This window comes from Micromys minutus (assembly GCF_963924665.1).
Source record: "Micromys minutus genome assembly, chromosome: 18".
Lineage (NCBI taxonomy): Eukaryota > Metazoa > Chordata > Mammalia > Rodentia > Muridae > Micromys > Micromys minutus.
The window spans coordinates 37,790,850-37,810,894 of NC_137953.1; the positions used below are offsets into that span (position 1 = coordinate 37,790,850).

Here is a 20,045-nt window from a genome sequence, read left to right on the forward strand (position 1 = left end):
GTAACCAAACAGCAAAAAGAGGTTGAGGGATATAAATTGGGAAGAAAGAAGTCAAAATATCACTCTTTGCAGATGATATGATAGTATACTTAAGTGACCTCAAAAATTCCAACAGAGAACTCCTAGAACAGATAAACAACTTTAGCAAAGTGGCTGGATATAAAATTAACTCAAACAAATCAGTAGCCTTCCTCTACTAGAAGGACAAGCAGGTTCAGAAAGAAATTAGAGAACTGACACCCTTCACAATAGCCATAAAGAATATAAAATACATTGATGTGACCCTAAACAAGTAAGTGAAGAATCTGTATGACAAGGACTTCAAGTTGCTGAAGAAGGAAATTGAAGACCGCTGAAGATGGAAAGATCTCTCATGCTCATGGATTGGAAAGATCAACATAGTAAAACTGGCCATCTTGCCTAAGGCAATCTACAGATTCAATGCAATCCCTATTAAAATTCCAACTCAATTCTTCATAGAGGTAGAAATAGCAATTTGCAAATTCATTTGGAATAATGTAAAACCCAGGATAGCAAAAACCATTCTCAACAATAAAAACACTTCCAGGGAATCATCATCCCTGAACTCAAGCTGTATTACAAATCAGTTGTGACAAAAATTGCATGGTATTGGTACAAAGACAGACAGGTTGATCAATAAAAAAAAAAAAAAAAAAAAAAAATGAATACCCAGAAGTGAGCCTATACATCTATGGTCATTTGAACTTTGACAAAGTTTCTAAAAACATTTAATGAAAAAAGGACAGCCTCTTCAACAAATGGTGATGATTCAACTGGCAATCAGCATGCAGAAGAATGCAAATTTATCCTTTCTTATCTCCTTGTACAAATCCCAAGTCCAAGTGCACCAAAGACCTTCACATAAAACTAGGTACACTGAAACTAATAGAACAGAAAGTGGGTTAGAGCTTAAAACACATAGGCACAGGGAGAAATTTCTTGAAAAGAATATCAATGACTCATGTTCTAAGATCAAGAATTGACAAATGAGACCTCATAAAATTGCAAAGGAAAGCACACTGTCAAAAAAACAAAACAGCAACCAACTGATTGCGAAAAGGTCTTTGCCAATTCTACATCTGATAGAGGGCTAGTATCCAATATATACAAAAAAAAACTCAAGAAATTAGACTCTAGAGAATCAAAAAATCCCATTTAAAAATGTGGTACAGAACTAAACTAAGGATTCTCAACTGATGAATATTGAATGGCTGAGAAGCAACTAAAGAAATGCTCAACATCCCTAGTCATCAGAGAAATGCAAATTGAAACAGCCTTGAGATTCTACCTAACACAAGTCAGAATGGCTAAGATCAAAAGCTCAGGTGACAACATATCCTGGCGAGGATGTAGAGAAAGAAGAAGACACCTCCGAGGCTGGTTGGACTGTAAACTGGTACAACTACTCTGGATATCCATATGACAGTTACTCAGAAAATTGGACATAGTACTACCTGAGTACCCATTCTTGGGCATATACCCAAAAGAAGCTCCAACATCTAACAAGGACAAATGCACAACCCTGTTCAAAGCAGCCTTATTTATAATAGCCAGAAGCTGGAAAGAACGCAGACGTCCTTCAACAGAATAATGGATACAGAAATTGTGGTACACATACTCAATGGAGTACTCAGCTATCAAAAACAATGACCTCATGAAATTCCTTTCAAATAGATGGAACTTGAAGCTATCATCCTGAGTGAAGTAACGAAGTCACAAAAGAACACTCATAGTATGTACTCAGTTATAAGTAGATACTAGCCCCTAAAGCTTGGCATACTTAAGAAACCATCCACAGAACTTAGGAAGCTCAAAGAAAAGGAAGGCCAGATAATCAATACCACAGTCATTCTTAGAAGGAATAACAAAACATTCATAGAAGGAAGTAAAGGGACAAATAGAAGAGCAGGGATTGAAGAAAAAAATCAACCCGAGACTGCCTCTCCTGGGGATACACCCCATGTGTGCCCAATAACCCAAGCCCTGTTGCTGATGCCAAGTAGTGTTTACTGGCAAGAACCTGATATGGATGTCTCCTCAGAGGCTCTTCCAGAGGCATACTAATACAGAAGAGGATGCTTGCAGCTAACCGACAGACTGAACATGAGGACCCTAATGAAGGAGCTAGAGAAAGGACTGAAGGAGCTGAAAGGGTCTGCAACCCAATGGAATGAACAAAATTATCATTTATCCAAACCCACCTCACCTCCCAGGAACTAAAACACCAACCAATGAGTTTGCATGAAAATAACCATGGCTCAAGGGACATATGCAGCAGAGGTTAGAATTTTCTGACATCAATAGGATGAGAGGCCTTGAGTCCAGTGAAGGCTTGTTTGCCCATTGTAGGCAAACACCAAGGTGCTGAGGTGGGAGAATGTGGTTTGGAGAAGTAGCAACTTCATGGAGGCAATGGGAGGGGAGGGGGATAGGATTACGGGAAAGGGATAACATCTGAAATGTAAATGCAGAGAATTTGGAATTAAAAAATTTGAGGGAAAAATGTAAGGAGCTCTGATATTTATTTGTTTTTTGCTTTTTTGTTAACTATTCAGTTCATCTTCTTAACAGGAAGAGCACTGAGATAATCTTTGACATTTAAAGGCATCAATCTCCCCAGCTCCAGCTGCTGAAGTCAAAGTCCTAATTTATTGAGGTCAGTGTGGCTGTGCAACATACCAAACCTCATGCATTGTTAGGAAAACAGCCTTGGAATTTTCTGATATAAATGTCCTTTCTAAAATACATTGCTCATCTTTCTTCTGTCTTTCCCACAATCTATTTGCCCAAAATTGAAATCTCAATAGAAGATCATATTTGCTTGTTTCTGGTTGATTTGCCAAAAGGAATTTTTCTCTTAATCCAACCCTTTGAAGCAAAAGATAATGGTCTCTGTCATTTGGTCCTAATATCCTTGCAACATCAGGGTTCACTTTCAAAGAAAGAAGCTGATCTTTTGACATTGGATTTATTTATTTTAGTCGACAATGCCCTGCCTTTTTCTATGTGTACTTCGTTATCTAATAATACTTCTTGATCATTTTCAAAGCCTAATAGATGTAGAAACTTCTAAGCACACATTAAAAAGTGCTTCTAAGAGGAAACTTTGTCAGATTCAGTACCTCAGACAGAACTTAATATTTTGAAAAACAATAGTTTAAGGAAGCCAGTAGAATGATAAGAACTTTTATTTTAAAAGAAGAACAAACAAACAAACTAAAAAACAGCACTGCTCTGTGAATTTCCTTCACATTAAAAGCTCAGGTAAACTTTCTGTAGTCTGAAACACATCCACACACACTGGTGATTCCTCCCACCTCCCTCATCATGTCTCTGAAGATACATCTCATCATATAACTTATTTCCATTCATATCCAAAGACAAGATAAAAACTAATGTCTCAGGTTGGGTGTGGTAGTGTATACCTTTGATCCCAGTACAGGAAGGCAGAGGTAATTGGCTCTCTGTCAGTATTGAGGCTAACCCAATCTACATAGCAAGACCTTGTGTCAAAAAAGAAAGAAGGTGGAGAAAGGCAATTTCCAAGTTGGAAGGCTGTTGGATAGGAAGAATCTATTTGTTGTGGGAAAGTCAACATTTTCCTTCCATTTAGACTATCACTGGGAAGTCTAAATTACTCTCATAGAAATGTACATAACTGCACCCATCCAAATAGCTAGGTGGTACATATCCCCGATAAATTTATCTATAGCATTAACCATCAGAACAATGATACTACAGAAAGAATCAAGCTATCACGCTATTAAAAGCACAAAGCTCAATGATTTCCTCATCAAATGCCACGAGGCATCATTGCTACAAATAGCTGTAAATGTAAAATGCTAGTCCCCTAGAACACATCTAATTACCACTGTTCCCTTGTGCTAGGGTGCAATATTTGTCTGGTGACAGTCACTGAATCCCCAATGAGAGGTGGGATCCAAATGAAAAACTGTGTCTCCTACTCTCAGTCTGTGGTTTGTGTTCCTACTACCTACTACTTCCACTGTTAAAAGCCTAGGGAGAGCACGAGACACCTCATCCTTGGCTTTTCTTTTGGAGACCTTCCAAGTGTTTTTCAATACTGCATCCCTTTCTCAACTCACGTTGCCACATTGCTGGGATTGCCCTTTACCCACCAACGGGGACTTCATGCAGGGAACCACTTGAGATAAATGCTTCCAAAGGTCAGACACTAATTAATATGGCTACCACAGTGAGAGCTGCAGTTCCGGTGTGTCTGTGGGTCAGACTTGTGTGAGAGAAGCTGTAGAGATAGGTGTTGTGAATTACCAACTGTTTTCAGCAGACCAGGGCCCCTTGGAGCTGAGCTGGAGCTTGCCTGCCAAGAGAGTTGCATTGCTCCCTTGCTGTAGCCTCCTCTCAAAAGAGACAACCAATAGAATGCATGCCTGCAGGGCTCTCCTCCCACACTAACAATAATGGACCATTTTTAGTTTGGGTCATCCCTTTGTGGACAAAGGAACTCCAAAATACAGACAGTAGAAAGGGTTTGTACAGATGGAAATAGAAAATGACAATGAAACTTATGTGCTTGTGTGTGTGTGTGTGTGTGTGTGTGTGTGTGTGTGTGTGTGTGTGTGTGTAGGCCAAAGAGTAACTGGGTATACATTTTTAGGAGCCATCGATCTTAGCTTTGTTGTTGCTTTGTTTAATTTTGCGTTTGGACAGTAGCCGAAAACTCACCAAGTTGATTAATTAGGCTGGTTGTCATTAACCCACGGGAATTCATCTGCCCCTGACTCCTTAGTGCTGGGATTACAAGCTTGTGCCACTACACCCAGCTTTTTAGTTGGGCTCAAACTCAATCCTTCATGCTTGTGTGGAAAACATACTGAACTAGGTCCTCTTCTCCCTAGTACGGATCACTGAGAAGCCATTCCTTCCCTCACTCCATTTCTCCATTTTCAGCATCTTAGGGGAGGCACAGATACATTGTCACTGCAAAGAGATTCTTTCTGCACAGTATGGAGACAACATAGGTTATACTGTCATTCACCTCTGAAGTCCTTGTCACAGCCCATCCTCTCCCAGCTCTGCTGCTACTGCTCTTCTTCTGAGTGTTCCATGCCATTTTCTAAGAAGTGCTGGGCCCTGGAGAACAAAAGGGAAGAAGGGGGGGTGGAGCTGGGAATTCTAGAAGGCTTTTGTCACACATTATCACAGTACGTTCCAAATCTTAAAAGCAACAGAATTTGAAGTGGTAATAAGTGGTCCTTAAAGACCAAGGCAAGTGTTCTGTTGATATGATTTTCTCACTACAAATTCTGCCTATGGAACTGCATTGTCTCAGGGATGAAGCTGAACAATCCAGCAGAGAAGAGAGGACTGAATGCTGTGAGAAACATGGCGTCAAATGGAAGGTCAAGGATGAGAGGCCCTCTAGCATTGGGGTGAAACAGGACCAGGCTACCATCATTCAGGTTATAACTGAGGTACACTTTGTCAATGAGTAAGAAAGGTCTCCTCAAATTCCCAGAAGATGTCAAAAATATACTGGGAGCCTGGTGCTGGCTCCCCTCTTTCTTTTTTCTCCAGAGCCCACTACATAGGAAAGAACATGTAAGTAACAGTCAGGAAGAATGGGCACATAGGGGCTGGGTGTGGATGAAGCTGTGACAAAGACCCCCAGAGAATGATTTGATGTTGAGTTAGATACCATCAAGCTGAAGGTCAGTGATGAAGGAACCTGCACTGCAAGCAGGCTGTCCTAGTTACAGTAGAGTGAAGTCACTCAGCATGATAGTATCATGCGATCACCCATGTATGGAGTTACCTGTCCCCTTTCAGGTGAAAGCAGACATTTGCATGATCTTAGCCACAGGTACTGGTAAAGTTCTATTTTAACCCTAATAGAGACAAGAATCACAGAACAGGACAAAAATCATCCTAACACATCTTTCATGAAAGACACATGACCCCATAGAAACCATTTATCATTCTAAACCTTGTTAGGATGAAGTGTTACAGGACCAAAATATTATAGTTCAGATGGAATTAGGCTTGCTAGTTATCTGACCTTGAGCTGAAAAGTCATGTGGATAGAACCAGAGGAATGGATACCAGTTGAGCCCACTGTCTGCAGACATGACAGGTCCCTGAGCAGGGAAAGTTGGATAACTTGAGGCATTCTCTGGAAGTTGGAGAAGGGAGGAAAATTCTTCTGCCTTTGATTTTCCAGAAAGAATGGTAGCTTTGCCCAATGGGACCGGGTGCCAGACTTTTGATGTATATAACTGTAAGATGCCAGAAGGGTGTTGCTTAATTCACCGCCTTGTCTGGCTATTTGTTGTAGCAGCCACTTTTATTAACTCATATACTTTCTAGTTTATGAAGCAAAAGACACAACAGCCTCAAACTCCAGATGTTTGGGACAGTGAGATGGCTCATCGGGTAAAGGCTCTTTCAGCCAAGTTTGACAACCTGAGTTTGACCTTCAAGATCTCCATCGTGCAAGGAAAAAAACTGTATCCCACAGGTGGACCTGTGGCCACGTGCAGGCTGAGGCTGTGGCACAGTGCACTCTTGAGTTAAGACACGCATGCGAGTGTGTAAACACACGCACACACAATAAATAGATGATAGATGGGTAGATAGATAGATCTGTGAATGGATGTGATTGAGGGAAACTGAGGCAAACTTATTTTTAAAAATCGAGATTTTCACTGGTTTACTGAACAGACACCGGTTCTATTTTATAGTAACTCAGTTGTTGTGAATGCATTAGTCAGGAGCTGACGTGTTCACTCTTAGTCTCCCTCTTACATAAGATATATCAAAATGTAATCCATCTATCTATCTATCTATCTATCTATCTATCTATCTATCTATCTATCTATCTATCCATCCATCCATCTATCTATCTATCTATCTATCTATCTATCTAATTATCTATCTTCCAAATTGGCCGGCTGCATGTCCAAGGAGTTGGAACTTCATCTCCATCCCAGATACCAGGGTGCATCTTGGAACAGAAATTGACACAAAGGAGAGCCTCTAAGATCTGGCGGCAAGGAGCCGAGCACCGCCCACATCCTCGTGTGGCCAATCACTTCTCAGGACGGCCCATCGCTTGCTCCCCTTCTCTGCCAGTGACTTTCCACGTCCCCCAGCCACTGGTTCACCGCCCATTCCCTTGCAGGCCCGAAGCTTCTTCCCCTTGGGAAGCCTCCATAGCTGCTGTGCCTCCAAACCAGCACTTCAGGGAACAGCGAGGCAGAGTGAGTCGGGGGTCAGCCAATGGGTCTGCACCAAGAGAGGCCTGCGATGACAAAGGCCACCTCTAGAAGGGTGGGGTGCTTCGGGGGCGGGGGAGAGAGGCAGGAGGTCGCGAGTGTCCTGGGGGCTGCGTGGGGGGACTGATGTGGGCACCCCAGGCGTGCCGAGGTGGCTGCTGCATACCACAGTGAGACCTTCCTCTCTGTCGGTTTCTGAGCTTTCCGCTGCTTTAGATCTCTCTCTTCCTGCTTTCCTGCATTGTTATCCCTTCGCCAGCCAGGAATCCCCTCCCCGCCATCCCCATTTCCTTGCTGAGTGGTTTGTGTTCAGCAGGGAGCCATTGGGATTTGATCAAAGGAACCACACACGTTCCGGAGGGAGGCTCCACACAGAATTCTTTAAGGGCCACACTCTCTGCTTAGCCTACTGCCCCCCCCCCCCGCCCCCAGGTAAATGTCCTCTCCCTGTCCTTTAAGCACCCGGGGTCCTGGAGTGAGTTTACTGTGAGAGGTGGATGGAGGATGTGGGCAAAGCGCTGCTGAAATGGGTGTGGGGCTTCTGGAAAACGCAGGTCTGGAATGCATTTGGCCTTAAGCTGTAGGGGCTTAGATTAACCAGTTGGTGGATAAACACTCCCCTCCCCCCCAAACTGGCCTCCTGGCACAACCTGAAGTGAGGGGAGCCCCCAAAGGACAAAATGGGAGGGAGAAAAAAAAGGAATCTCGCAAATTAGCCGAGGAAACGTAGAGGATGATTTCCTTAAACTTAAAGAGATGAACGGAATGTCTTGTCTATGGGCTGACCAGCCAACCGTTTGTCCATTTTCCCAAGGATTTGTGAACTGATTGCGTTTCAGTGCTTCACTTTGTTTTTGCTTTGCTTTAAAGATTTAAGAATAAAAAGGAAGTATATCATTCCAAAGTGGTCTAATCTACAACATAATGAAATAAATGCTTGACCATCTTGTGGGTAATAAATCTAAGGCTTGAATACTCTATTGGAGGGTCTCATTTCTGCCCTTCTCTGCCTGAGACTAGGCATCCTTCACGATTTTCCTTTGAACTTTGCTGTTTTGCATAGTTCTACCTTTGTGTGTAAGACGTACATGTGTTGCTTTATGGTTTTGTCATACCACAAATATTATCCTGTATATTCTTATATTTCAGGGATTAACCATTGCTTATATTACTCTTGTTTTTATTTCTTATGGTTTAATACCCTATCCTCTTTCTACCATTGAGCATTTAGGGTTCTGTTTTGGAGGAATGTATTCATTTTATGTGACAAACTATCCTGACATGTAACAGTATAAAATCAATAATAAACAGCAACAAAACCACTTTTAATATTTCTTTGCCACCTCCCAGTTTCCGTCTATCTAGGAGTCTCTGACTGAAGGTCCTCGCATGCTTGTAGTAAAGGAGTGTTGGCTTAGCCTGACTCCAGGTTCCTTGGAGCTAGCACAGGATTGTTGGAGACTTGGAACCTGCCTGATTTGGGTTGGGCATGTCATTACAGAGACTTGCTGTGACTTCATATCTTTCTTCCTCTACTCCCGCCGGAGTGAGGGTTTTCAAAAAGAAAGGCAAGAACCAGATTAGCTTTTTCTTCTCTCATCTCACAAAAGACATATCTTTTTTTTTTTTCTTGTCACTTCTGTTCTTTAGAAGTGATTGCTCGCCACCCTATTTACACAGACCTCACATAGGCATGGACACCTGCAGGCAAACATTACCAAGACTCTCTACTATGGCAGCCATATAATGTCTTCTAACATCCATGACTATGTGTGCAAGTGCTTCTTTAGAGTGTGCTTCCAAGAGTAGGATAAATAGCTTATAAGATTTGTATACATTCAGCTTTATTAAGTCATTTCAAAGTTCTTCCTCAAGCATCAAACTAGTTAGCATTCCATCCTGTAAAGAGTCAGAGATCTTGATGCTCCACAGACCTGTCATAACATTTTTCATCTGGCAAGTGTGTAGTAGTAGCATTCCAGGAGGATTTTATTTAGCATTTCCACACAGCTAACAAGGCAGGCTACCGGTCAAGTATTCGACTTTCTCTCTGTACTTCTGATACTTGCTTTGTACATATTCTTCTAGTAAGTTGTTTTTCTGTACCTAATTGACTCATTGGAGTCTTTATACAATCCATGCCTCAATCACTAAGTCATTGTATGTGCTACAAATATCTGCTTCCAGACTGCTTCTGAGATTTTTTTTCTCTTTATCTCACCACATCTTTCAGTAAAAAAAAAAAAAAAAAAAAAAAAAAAAAAAATGTTTAAGTTACTAGAACATTCTTTTATCATTTGTTAAAAATTGTATCTTCAAGAAGGAAAAAAAAAATTGTACCTTCATGGGGCTAGAGAGGATAAAGGCCCTTGCTGTGTAGATGTGAGAATCGGAGCTGGAATACCAGGCTCCCATGTAAAAGTTGAGCTGGTGTGGCAGATCCGTGTAATACCGGTTTAAAGAAAACAGGGATCCCCCACTTCCAAAGCAAGATGATTAGCTAAGACTATCAGATTCTCAACTTTACGTCCAAGGAGAGACCCTGCCTCAGCAAATAAAATGAAAACAATTTCACCAACTGTTTCTGTGGCTCTTGAAAGCATGGTGTAATTCATTGCTCTGAGATAGCTCAGCTGTTCCGTTCATGGTATGCACTTCCCTTGCTGGAGATTGGTGATCAATTCCCAGCACTCACAGGTAGCACACAAACCTCTGTACCCACCTGGCATCGACGCACAGAGGCACACACAGAGGACACAGCTGTAGTTTTGGGGTTATGTTTCCATGCGGCCTAAGGTTTTACATTTGGTGTTCAGGTTTAATCCACATGAAAACTGATTACGTTTTTATTTATTCTATGCAGAGGATTACCTGTTCTGCATGAGTCAAGTTTTCCATATGTGTATAAATTTATTTTAAGCTCCCTACTCTCATTAATATCCTTGTCTTTTTGTATTAGTTTTCTATCAATCATATTCAATAGAATTAATTAGTCATTTTATTTACCAGTGCCTGCTTTCAAATTTGCCACATGGACAATAATATCTAAAAATTATGACAACTTTGTTTCTGTCTTTATCTACACATCTTTAGTCTTTAATTTCTTTTCCCTTCCTTCCTGCTTTGGCAAGGTCCATCTGTACGTTGTTTAGAAAGGTTTTATTATGTTAACTTTAAAAATAGCTTTTAGCATAGTTCCCAGGTAAATTCTTTATTTGGTGAGTATGTTTGTCATAAGTGAATGTTTCACCAATTGTTTTTGTGGCTATTGGAAGCATCATGTAATTCATGGGGCTGAGAGAAGGCTCAGCCATTTTGAGTGTATACTCCCCCTGCCCAGGATTGGAGCTGGCTTACTACAGGCTGTAACTCCAGCTTCAGGGGAGCCAACACCTTTCACTTCTGTAGGATTATGCACTCACATTCATACACCCACACACATATACACAATACAAAATAAAAAAAGCCTTTTTAAAAATAGAGGGCAATTCGTTCTCTTTAAATATATTTCGGTGGCAAGGCATAGCATTTAACATTTAACAGGATGCTAGCTGATGTTTCTAGAATATCAGTGTATCTCTAGTGTGTATAACATGACATTTATAAATAGCACACTGAGACAAGCTTTATTTACATGTATGTAAGCTAGCATTGGTCTATACTTACCACGTTCTGTACTGTTCTGATCTGCCATTGGTATCATCTCAAAATAGCATGGGTAATGTTTTTTCTTTGGCTCTGTTATAGAAAATCTGCACAATATTGTAATTATCTAAACCTTGAATAGTAAAACCTTCTGGAGTTGAAGTTCAGGAGATTTTAGGCTTGTTAGTTCAATTACTTCATTATAGTGAATGCTTTACTTAAACTAGCTGTTTGTTTCTATTTGTAAGTTAATTAGAATAAAACAATTTTATTATTTAAAAATACAATAGGACTATTTATGTTTTCTTATGGAGTCAATTTTGATAAGCTGTGCATATGTATTCACTATTACTAAAATAAAGTACAATTTATTAAAATTTTATTAGTATTAAAATTACTAAATTTCATGTTTGGTTTAAACTTTTCCATTTTCTATTGTGATTACCTTTCCTTCAGTAAAGTATTCCCACTTTCTATTTTCCTAGAATTTTGTGTACTTTATTACACACACACACACATACACACACACACACACACACACACACACACACACACACATACTTTTTAGTTTCATTAGTTTTTACTTATGAAAAACCCTAGTTTGTGTATTGAGCTCATTAATTCTGAACTTTTCTTCTAAGTTTTTTAAGTTTTAAGTTTCTGTTGCCACGTGTTTAGCTATATCCCATAACCATCTGTGTGAGCATTTTTATTATGCAGCTTCAACAATTAACATCACGGTCTTGTTTTAGGTACATTTGCTTTAGAAACGTATCTAGTGTGTGTACATGCAGTGTGCACATATTTATGTGAGAGAGTAAACGTGTACATGTAGAGATCAGAGGTCAACTCTCAGGCATCGTTTTTTCAGTATCTGTCTTGTTATTTGTGACAAGGCCACTCACTGGGACTTGCAACTCACCCATTGTTGGTTTCAGTCAGCCCCAGATACAAACCTGCCTTGGTTTCCCAGGTGCTGGAATTACAGACACATGCCACTATGCCCAGCTTCTTACCTTGGTGATGTGGTTCAAACATAGGTCTTTATGCTTTCATGGCAGAACTTCATCAACTGAGGCATCTCCTTAGCCTAGAAATGTATTTTTCAGTTTTCAAAGGGTCATAGAAAATCCTTTTATCATTGTGTAGTAAACGCAGCCCAATTCACATTATAGTCGAAGATTGCGATACTAATTCCTTTGATTTATTAAACTAGGATTAAAACCAAATTTTCTTAGAGCTTGGAAAGAATGTATAATTATGTAATGTCATACGAATACCTTTAAAATGCTATACATTCTAATCCTATCTATCCTCATCAAAATTCTGTCTGTGAATTATCAAATAGTACATTATGCTAAGATTCTCATTATAAGGTAAATTTGCTATTTCCTATTGTAGAGAATAATAAATGAATGTGCTTTGCATAAGGTATTTTAATAGCTAATTTTGTTGAATTGGATGCAGGGATCCTAGAGAACTATCAATCTTACTTTAAAAATCTAAATTTAAGCTGGGTATGGTGGCACAGGTGGCAAAGGAAAGACATGCTCTTGAATTCAAAGCTGGTTTTGTCTACACGGAGAGAGTTCCAGGAGAGTTAGGACTACATACAAAAAAAAAAAAAAAAAAAAAAATCAAGATCAAATCAAGTATTCTATGCCTGATGTTTGACTCATTTATTTGTCTTTCAAATACAGATTTGTTTATTTCTAATAAAAATTTAGGTATAAATTTTATGTGATATAAGTTCATCAGGCTCAGGTGTACAGCTTAACAGATTTTAGCTTTGTACCTTAAAATATTTTTCAGAATCTTATACATGTATATTATATACTTTGATCATAACTTGAGCATTAACCTCTTTCCAATTCCTTGATTCTCTGCATGTTCTGTTTCCAACTTTACGTGTATATTTATACATACACGCACACGCATATGTGTGTGTATATGCATAGATACAGATACAGATATAGATATAGATATGGATGCATGTACACACATATGTTGATGGACTTTTCCTTTTGTTTGTTTTTTCTGTCTACCTCAAAGAAAACAGTTGTGAATCTTTTTAGTAGGCATAGCCCTCATTACTATTAAACTTACATCTAATTCATCTGAGTAGATAACAACAGTTTTTGCAAAACGATTACAGCTGTCTAGTGTCATAAGAAATGTGTAAGTTCCACCAATTGCAGACCTTTCTTGCCAGTAGATGCTGTACCGCTGCCATGGTTAGCCCTATAGGATGTGTAGATGTATCTATTGGAGATTTGACATACATTAGAAGATTAATGCACTTGCTACATTAAACTTTTTTTCCTGGCCATTTAGGTTTCTTATTTTATAAAATCTTCAGGTGTTTTGTTTTGGGGATGAGACATGTTCTACTGTCTTCTGGATTATACATTTGCATTTTTAATATATTGATGAATTTGATATCTTCTTCCTTTTGGCTTGCCTTTTCACTTTGATGAGCTTCTAATAAAAATGACTTTCACTTTACTTAACCTTAATTATTTTTTAAGGTAGAATGTTTTGAGACAAAGTCTCATTTTGTAGCCTAGGCTGGCCCAAAATTCACAGCAATGTTGCTTCTTCAGTCTCTGAAATACTGGTCTTACCGGTGGGAGCCATGACACCCAGCAAATAACCTTTAACTTTTATACCCTTGAAGTTCATGATCAAGTCCAGTTTAAGAAAACATTGTCTACCTAGTTTTCCAAACCTGCCCTCTGCTTAGTTGTACCCCCAAATGAACAAAACACCTGAAGACTTCATAAAATAAGAATCCTAAATGGTCAGGAAAGAAAATGAGCCATCATTTAATGCATGTTAAATCTGCAGTAGATACTTCTATCCATCCTAGAGGGCTCACCATGACACTGGTATCTCCACTCATCCACAAGGGGGGACATTAGTCTTTTTCTTCTTACAAGAAAATTAATCATAGGTATTCCACATTTGTGGCATTATCTAACCTACATTGGCACCTAAAGTCTCTACACCTTTGTCAGTTTGAGTTTCAACAAGTGAGCTTTGGAAGGAAACAAACATGTCCCTAGCAATGGGATTGGCGTCTACTAAACTGAGCCCTGTTTTCTCTTTGTGTCCATGTTGATTTTTTGCTTCCGCTGGAATCAAATATTTGATGTGTTTTCCCTCTGCATTATTTGTGTGGATGTAAATTGTGTGTTTTGTGAGTACAGCACATGAGTTAGGGGAGCACACTTACATATGCAGACACTAAAGCAGGAAAATGTGTCACTGTCTGTCTTACTCCCCGTAGAGACAGTGAATCACTGAATGCAGGTCTTGATATTTCTGACACACTGCCTGGTCAAGAAAGTCAGGGGATCTCCCTGTCTCCACCTCACTGCACTGTGGTTATAGATATGTCTTTTGCCAATCCCCCCATCCCAGATACTTAAGTGAGTTCATTATCGTTCGAGAGCATGAACTCTTACTGACTCAACATCTTTCAATCTTGACATCATCTTTGAATAATATAATTTTTACCAATTTTCATGGTAATTATATATATCACAGCTTGCCACCGTCTTTATAACTGCAAATTATTAATTTTACCTATTTTAAACCCAAAATCTGAATCCAGTTCATTTCCATGAATCCAGCTATTCAGAAGTGTTAGCCATATATTTGATTTTGCTTTATACCTTACCACAGTATGTGATATTTGCTTATTTTTAAAAGCCAATTCTTGTGTACATCTGTACACTGCTTACCCTTTACAATGCACCATTTCTTCCCATAATGGGCTTTGTCTTTCTGGGATAGTTTCGCTTAATCCTGAGGAGCCCCTTTGAGGAGCTCTTGTTCTGTATTCTGCTCTTCCCAAATTTGCTCAGACTATGGTTATCTAAAATTGTCTTCATTTTGCCTTTAATTGTCAGAGATACTTTTTGGTATGCATAGAACTGTAGGCTGGCAGACTTTATAGTTTCTTTCTTTCAGCTCTATCATTCTATTCTGTTCTTGGTTCTATCATTTCTCTTGAAAGCCAGCTGTATTTTTCTTTCTTTGAGAAGGAAGTGTCTTTACCTCTGGCTGCTCTTCAGATCTTCTCTGTAAATTTGGTTTTCAGCAACTGATCATGCAGAGTGTGGATTTATTTCTTTTTATTCTGTTCAAGGAATATCGAGCTCTTTGTGTATTAATGGTTTTCTTCTGTCATGGGTAATTCTAAAACATTAATTATGAACATATTGTTTCTCTTTTCATTTCCCATAGAACACTAATTGTATGCATTTGTAGCTTCTTGCCATGCTTCATGTCTGTCTCTTTTTTCAGACTTGTTTTTAAGGTATGTACGTTTGTGTGTTTGCACATGTGGGTATGGTGCATGCAGAAACCAAAGGAAGAGGTCAAATACCCTAGAGCCATGTGGCAGTTAGCCGCCTTGCTGGGACTGAACTCCTTTTTGATAGTAGTAATATCAGCTCTTAATTGTTGAGACATCTCCTACCTACTTGAACAACTCTAGAATCTATTTCCCTTATCTGTTGGGATTTTGATTGTTTTATTTGTTTGTTATGAGTTTTGAGGGGTTGTTGTTGTTGTTGTTTTGGATGAGGCAGCATTTTCTACTTCTTAGCTTCCTTCAGCTTTTTACTAAGATTAAGATGTTGATGAAAAATTCTAGATTCTAGCTGATATTTTTTGGCATTGAAGAGGATTTGGAGATTGAGATACAGATATATTCAAGGACAGTGATTCTCAACCTGTGGGTCTCAACCTCTCTTGAGTTCAAATGACCATTTCACAGAGGTCACATAAGACCATCAGAAGACATGATTGAGAACCATAGCAAAATGACAGTTATGAAGTAGCAACAAAAGTATTTTTTTGTTTGGGGGACACTACAACATGTGGCACTGTGTTCAACGGTCACAGCAGTAGGAAGGTAGAGAAGCACTGGTCTAGAAGAAAACTTTCAAAACATTATGTTTTGTCATTACTGGCTCACTTCAGGTTTGACTTTGCTCTGAAAACATAATTTTGTGGGTAAAGTGTGATCCTTACTGATACGTTATGACTTCTCCTATGTGTCAAGTGCAGGAACAACTTGTGTTCAGGAAGCTTCTTCTTGTAGCTTGATGTCCACTACTGTTTTCAGCTACAGAAATGAATGATGTAGCTTTTTTGTAAGGTTTATTAGAGTCTTTACCTATATAAGTATCAAAGGAAATATGCACATACAGTTTTTATTTGTTCTCTGAATTCTCTTTCTAAGGCCTTCCTTTGAGCTCTATTTGACTTGCTAATCTTGAGCCTGGGCTATTTAGCATTATAGATGAAAAAATGTTCAAACAGGGGAAGTTATAGGAAAGGTGGACTCCTGTGTTTTCTATCCCTGCAGGATTTGTCTCTGGAAGCCTCTTGTTTATTCTTTGGAAGAGGCTTTCTTTCATCTCCTGTTTTTGTTTGTATGTTTTTGCTGTCTTCAGTGGGTCTTACCCCCAAAGATAGCATTCTCAAGACCGGCACAGCTGATCTTTCACAGTTATGTGTTACATCTTAGTTTGTTTATCTCTCATATTATTGTCTTCTTCTTAAGATTCATTCTTTAGAATTTCCTTTAATCAGATCTGATAAATTCTCAGTATTTGTGGGCCCAGAAAAAAATGTTTAAAAGATAGTTAACTGGCTGTATATGGCAAATTACCTAATGCATGAGTATGAATAGAAATCATTGCCATAAGGAGTGGCATTGTTGGAGGTGTGGCCTTGTTAGAGGAAGTGTGTCACTGGGGCTGGGTTTTGAAGTTTTAGAAGCTCAAGCCAGGCTCACTGTCACTCTCTCTTCCTGCGGCCTGTGGATCCAGATGTAGAACTCTCAGTTGCCTCTTTAGAAACATGTCTTCCTTCGTGTCACCATGATTCCCACTATGATGATAATGGATTAAACATCTGAACTGTAAGGCAGTCTTAATCAAATATTTTCCTTTATAAGAATTGTGGTAGTTCGAGGAGGGATGGGACTGGGGGAAGGGGATAACATCTGAAATGTAAATGCAGAGAATATCCAATAAAAATTAAAATAAAATAGAAAAACAAAACATCAACAACAAAAAGAATTACGGTGGTCATGGTGACCCATTGGTCTCTCCATGTGTGCTCAGTGGTTGGTGTTTTGGTCCATGGGAGTTGTGGATGGTTTGGTTGGTTGATAATGTTGTTCTTCCATTGAGGTTGCAACCCCTTTCAGCTCCTTCAGTACTTTCTTTAGCACCTTCATTGGGGTCCCCATGTTCAGTCCAGTGGTTAGCTGCAAGCATGCTCAGCTGTATCTGTATGACTCTGTCAGAGCCCCTGAGGAGGCATCTCTATCTGTTTCCTGACAGTAAGTACTTCTTGGCATCAGCAATAGTGCTTGGGTTTGCTGCTGCATATGGGGTGGATCTCCTGGTGAGGTAGCCTCTGAATGATGTTTTCTTCAATCCTTGATCCTCTATTTGATCTTGTATTTCCTCCCTGAGTGTTTTATTCTCCCTTCTAAGAAGGACTGAAGAATCCCCATTTTGGCCTTCCTTCTTTTTGAGCTTCATAAGGTCAATATACCTGTTTTTTGTTTGTTTATTTTGTTTATATTGAGATACCATATTGTCTTTGTGTTTCTGAGAAAGCTGTGTAATGTGTAGCCATCAGCTGTGTCTCAATAACCCAACTCTTTTAACCTACTGGAATTCATTAAGGTATACATTTGTAAAATACATCTACCTTGTTTGAATGTGTTATGCTTCCTAGATCTGAGAACTGCAATTTTTAAGAGCTCTAGAAAAGTAATGGTAATCACTTCTGCCAAAAGTTACTATAGTATAATTTTCTCAAATAATTATTTAGAGGTCAGACCAAGTAAATGTTAAATTTCCTTCCTGTGCCTTTCATAACTTTTATCCCCCCCCCCTTTTTTTATATTCCTTCCTTTACTCTACTCTAAATCCTGTTTAATAATATTTACTTAATTATCTTCTGTTCTGGATCTAGTGCAATAATTTACACTTAATTTTCTTTAGTCTCGTATTGAATCTATTCAGCATTTTTCATTTTGAATTTTATTTTAACTATCCCATTCTTTCTTTTTTCTTTTCTTTTATTGGATATTTTCCTTTTAATGAATTTTTTTTCTTTTATAAAATGTTATTATAGCTCACAAAATTTGTTACATAATAATGTATGATGAATACACAATTTTTATTGCTTTTTTCTTTTTCTAAGAAGGACTGAGGCTTCCACATTTTGGCCTTTCTTTGGTTTGAGCTTCATATTGTCTGAGAGTTGTTTCTTAGGTATTCAGAGCTTTCTGGGGCTAGTAGTATCTGCTCATTAGTGACTGGATATCATGTTTATTCTTTTGTAACTGGGTTACCTCACTTAGGATGATATTCTCTAGTTCCATCCATTTGCCTAGGAATTTCATAAAGTCATTGTTTCTAATAGATGAGCAGTACTCCATTGTGTAAATGTACCACACTTTCTGTATCCATTCCTTTGTTGAAGGACATCTGGGTTCTTTCCAGCTTCTGGTTATTATAAATAAGGCTGCTATGAACATGGTGGAGCATGTGTCCTTATTATACATTAGAGCATCTTTGGGGTATATGTGCAGAAGTGGAATAGCTGGGTCTTCAGGTAGTACTATGTACAATTTTCTGAGAATTTTATTGGGTACTTTTGCATCAATGTTCATAAGGGAGATTGGTCTGAAGTTTTTTTCTTGTAGGGTCTTTGTGTGATTTAGGAATGAGCGTAATTGTTGACTTTCCTTTTTTAAAAACATTAGACTTTTTTTTAATGTGCTAGACTTATCTCTGTGACAAATACTAGATAGAGAGCAACAATTAATAAGAGGAATGGCTTATTTGGGCTAGTGAATTTAGAGGTCTCAGGCTATGGTAGACTCACTCCTTTGCTGTGGGCTGAGAGACAGATGAAAGATCACAGTGGTAAAACAGACTGGGGCAAACCTGCTCATTACATCTTAACCAGAAAGCAAAGAAGAGTAAAAAGAAAACGTCTGACACAAGGGATGTCTGACCACAAAGGTCCTCATCCAGTGACCCACTTCTTCTAACTATGCTCTACTTCTTATTATCCCATTCAGTTAGAGTCTGAAGTGAGCAACTTTATGATCTAAGCACCAGTCAGTCATCCATGAACTTGGAACCAAGCATTTAACTAATAACACTTGGGGTAAACATTTCATATGTAAACCACTGTGGTGTAAATGTAGTTCTGGGAAGAGCCGTTACTGGGAAGAGCCACACCTTCTAATCCTTCTCAAACAGTTCCACTGCCTGGTTACCAAGCATCCAAATACATGAGCCTATGGGATCATTTTCATTCAAGTCACCACATTTCTACAGCATGTAACCTGTTCTTTTTTTTCCTTCTTTCATGTTACTGCATTTGGTGACATTCAATCATATCAGACTCATTGTTACAGTACAATATTCATTACAAATATACAATAATTTGTATAAACACTATTGTTAATAGTATTCAGGTAATAGCTGGATGGCACAGTACATGAGAAGGCAGGGAAAGACAAACTGAATATCTTTCAATTTTACAGTATTATAGATTCTGCTTAGTGTATAGTTTTTAGATAAATGTGTTTATGCATTTCTTTTAGGTAGAGACCTAAGCATGATTAGCAAGTAATATAATACCTTTTTTTCCTTGTCAAAGTAGGAGCATAAAATTTTCACTGAAAAAAACATTGAGAGAACTCATCAGTGTAAGAATTGAGCAAATACTTTAAAGAATATTTGGTAGTTTGGATTGCCAATAGATCGTTTATTACTCACATATGGCTGGGCACATCAATTTACTGTCTCAAGAGTTATTGAAACACTTTCAAAATTTTGTGGCAGTGTCCCTTACTCAGGGCTACCTAAACAAAACAAGGGAACTCAAGAGGTAAGAAAGGGTATAAAACTTGAAATTGATTTAAGAAAGAGAAAAGAACAAGCTCATATGTTGAAGAAGACATCAAGGGGTCAGAGAGATGGCTGAATATTTGAAAGTCCTTGCTATTCTTCCAGATGTTCTCTGTTTAGTTCTAAGCATCCCCAATGAACAGCTGAAAACCACCTCAAA

At 38.7% G+C, this 20,045-nt stretch overlaps 1 protein-coding gene across 2 annotated transcripts in view; it reads left to right on the forward strand.

Annotated features, from left to right (window-relative positions):
- Positions 1-7,172: 7,172 nt before the first annotated feature.
- TCAF1 (TRPM8 channel associated factor 1) overlaps positions 7,173-20,045 on the forward strand; it is a 42,720-nt gene continuing 29,847 nt past the window's right edge. For both annotated transcript variants that reach the window (XM_080932520.1, XM_080932518.1), the window contains exon 1: positions 7,173-7,262. The gene's annotated coding sequence lies outside the window, so the exon portion shown is untranslated. The remainder of the gene's footprint in view (positions 7,263-20,045) is intronic.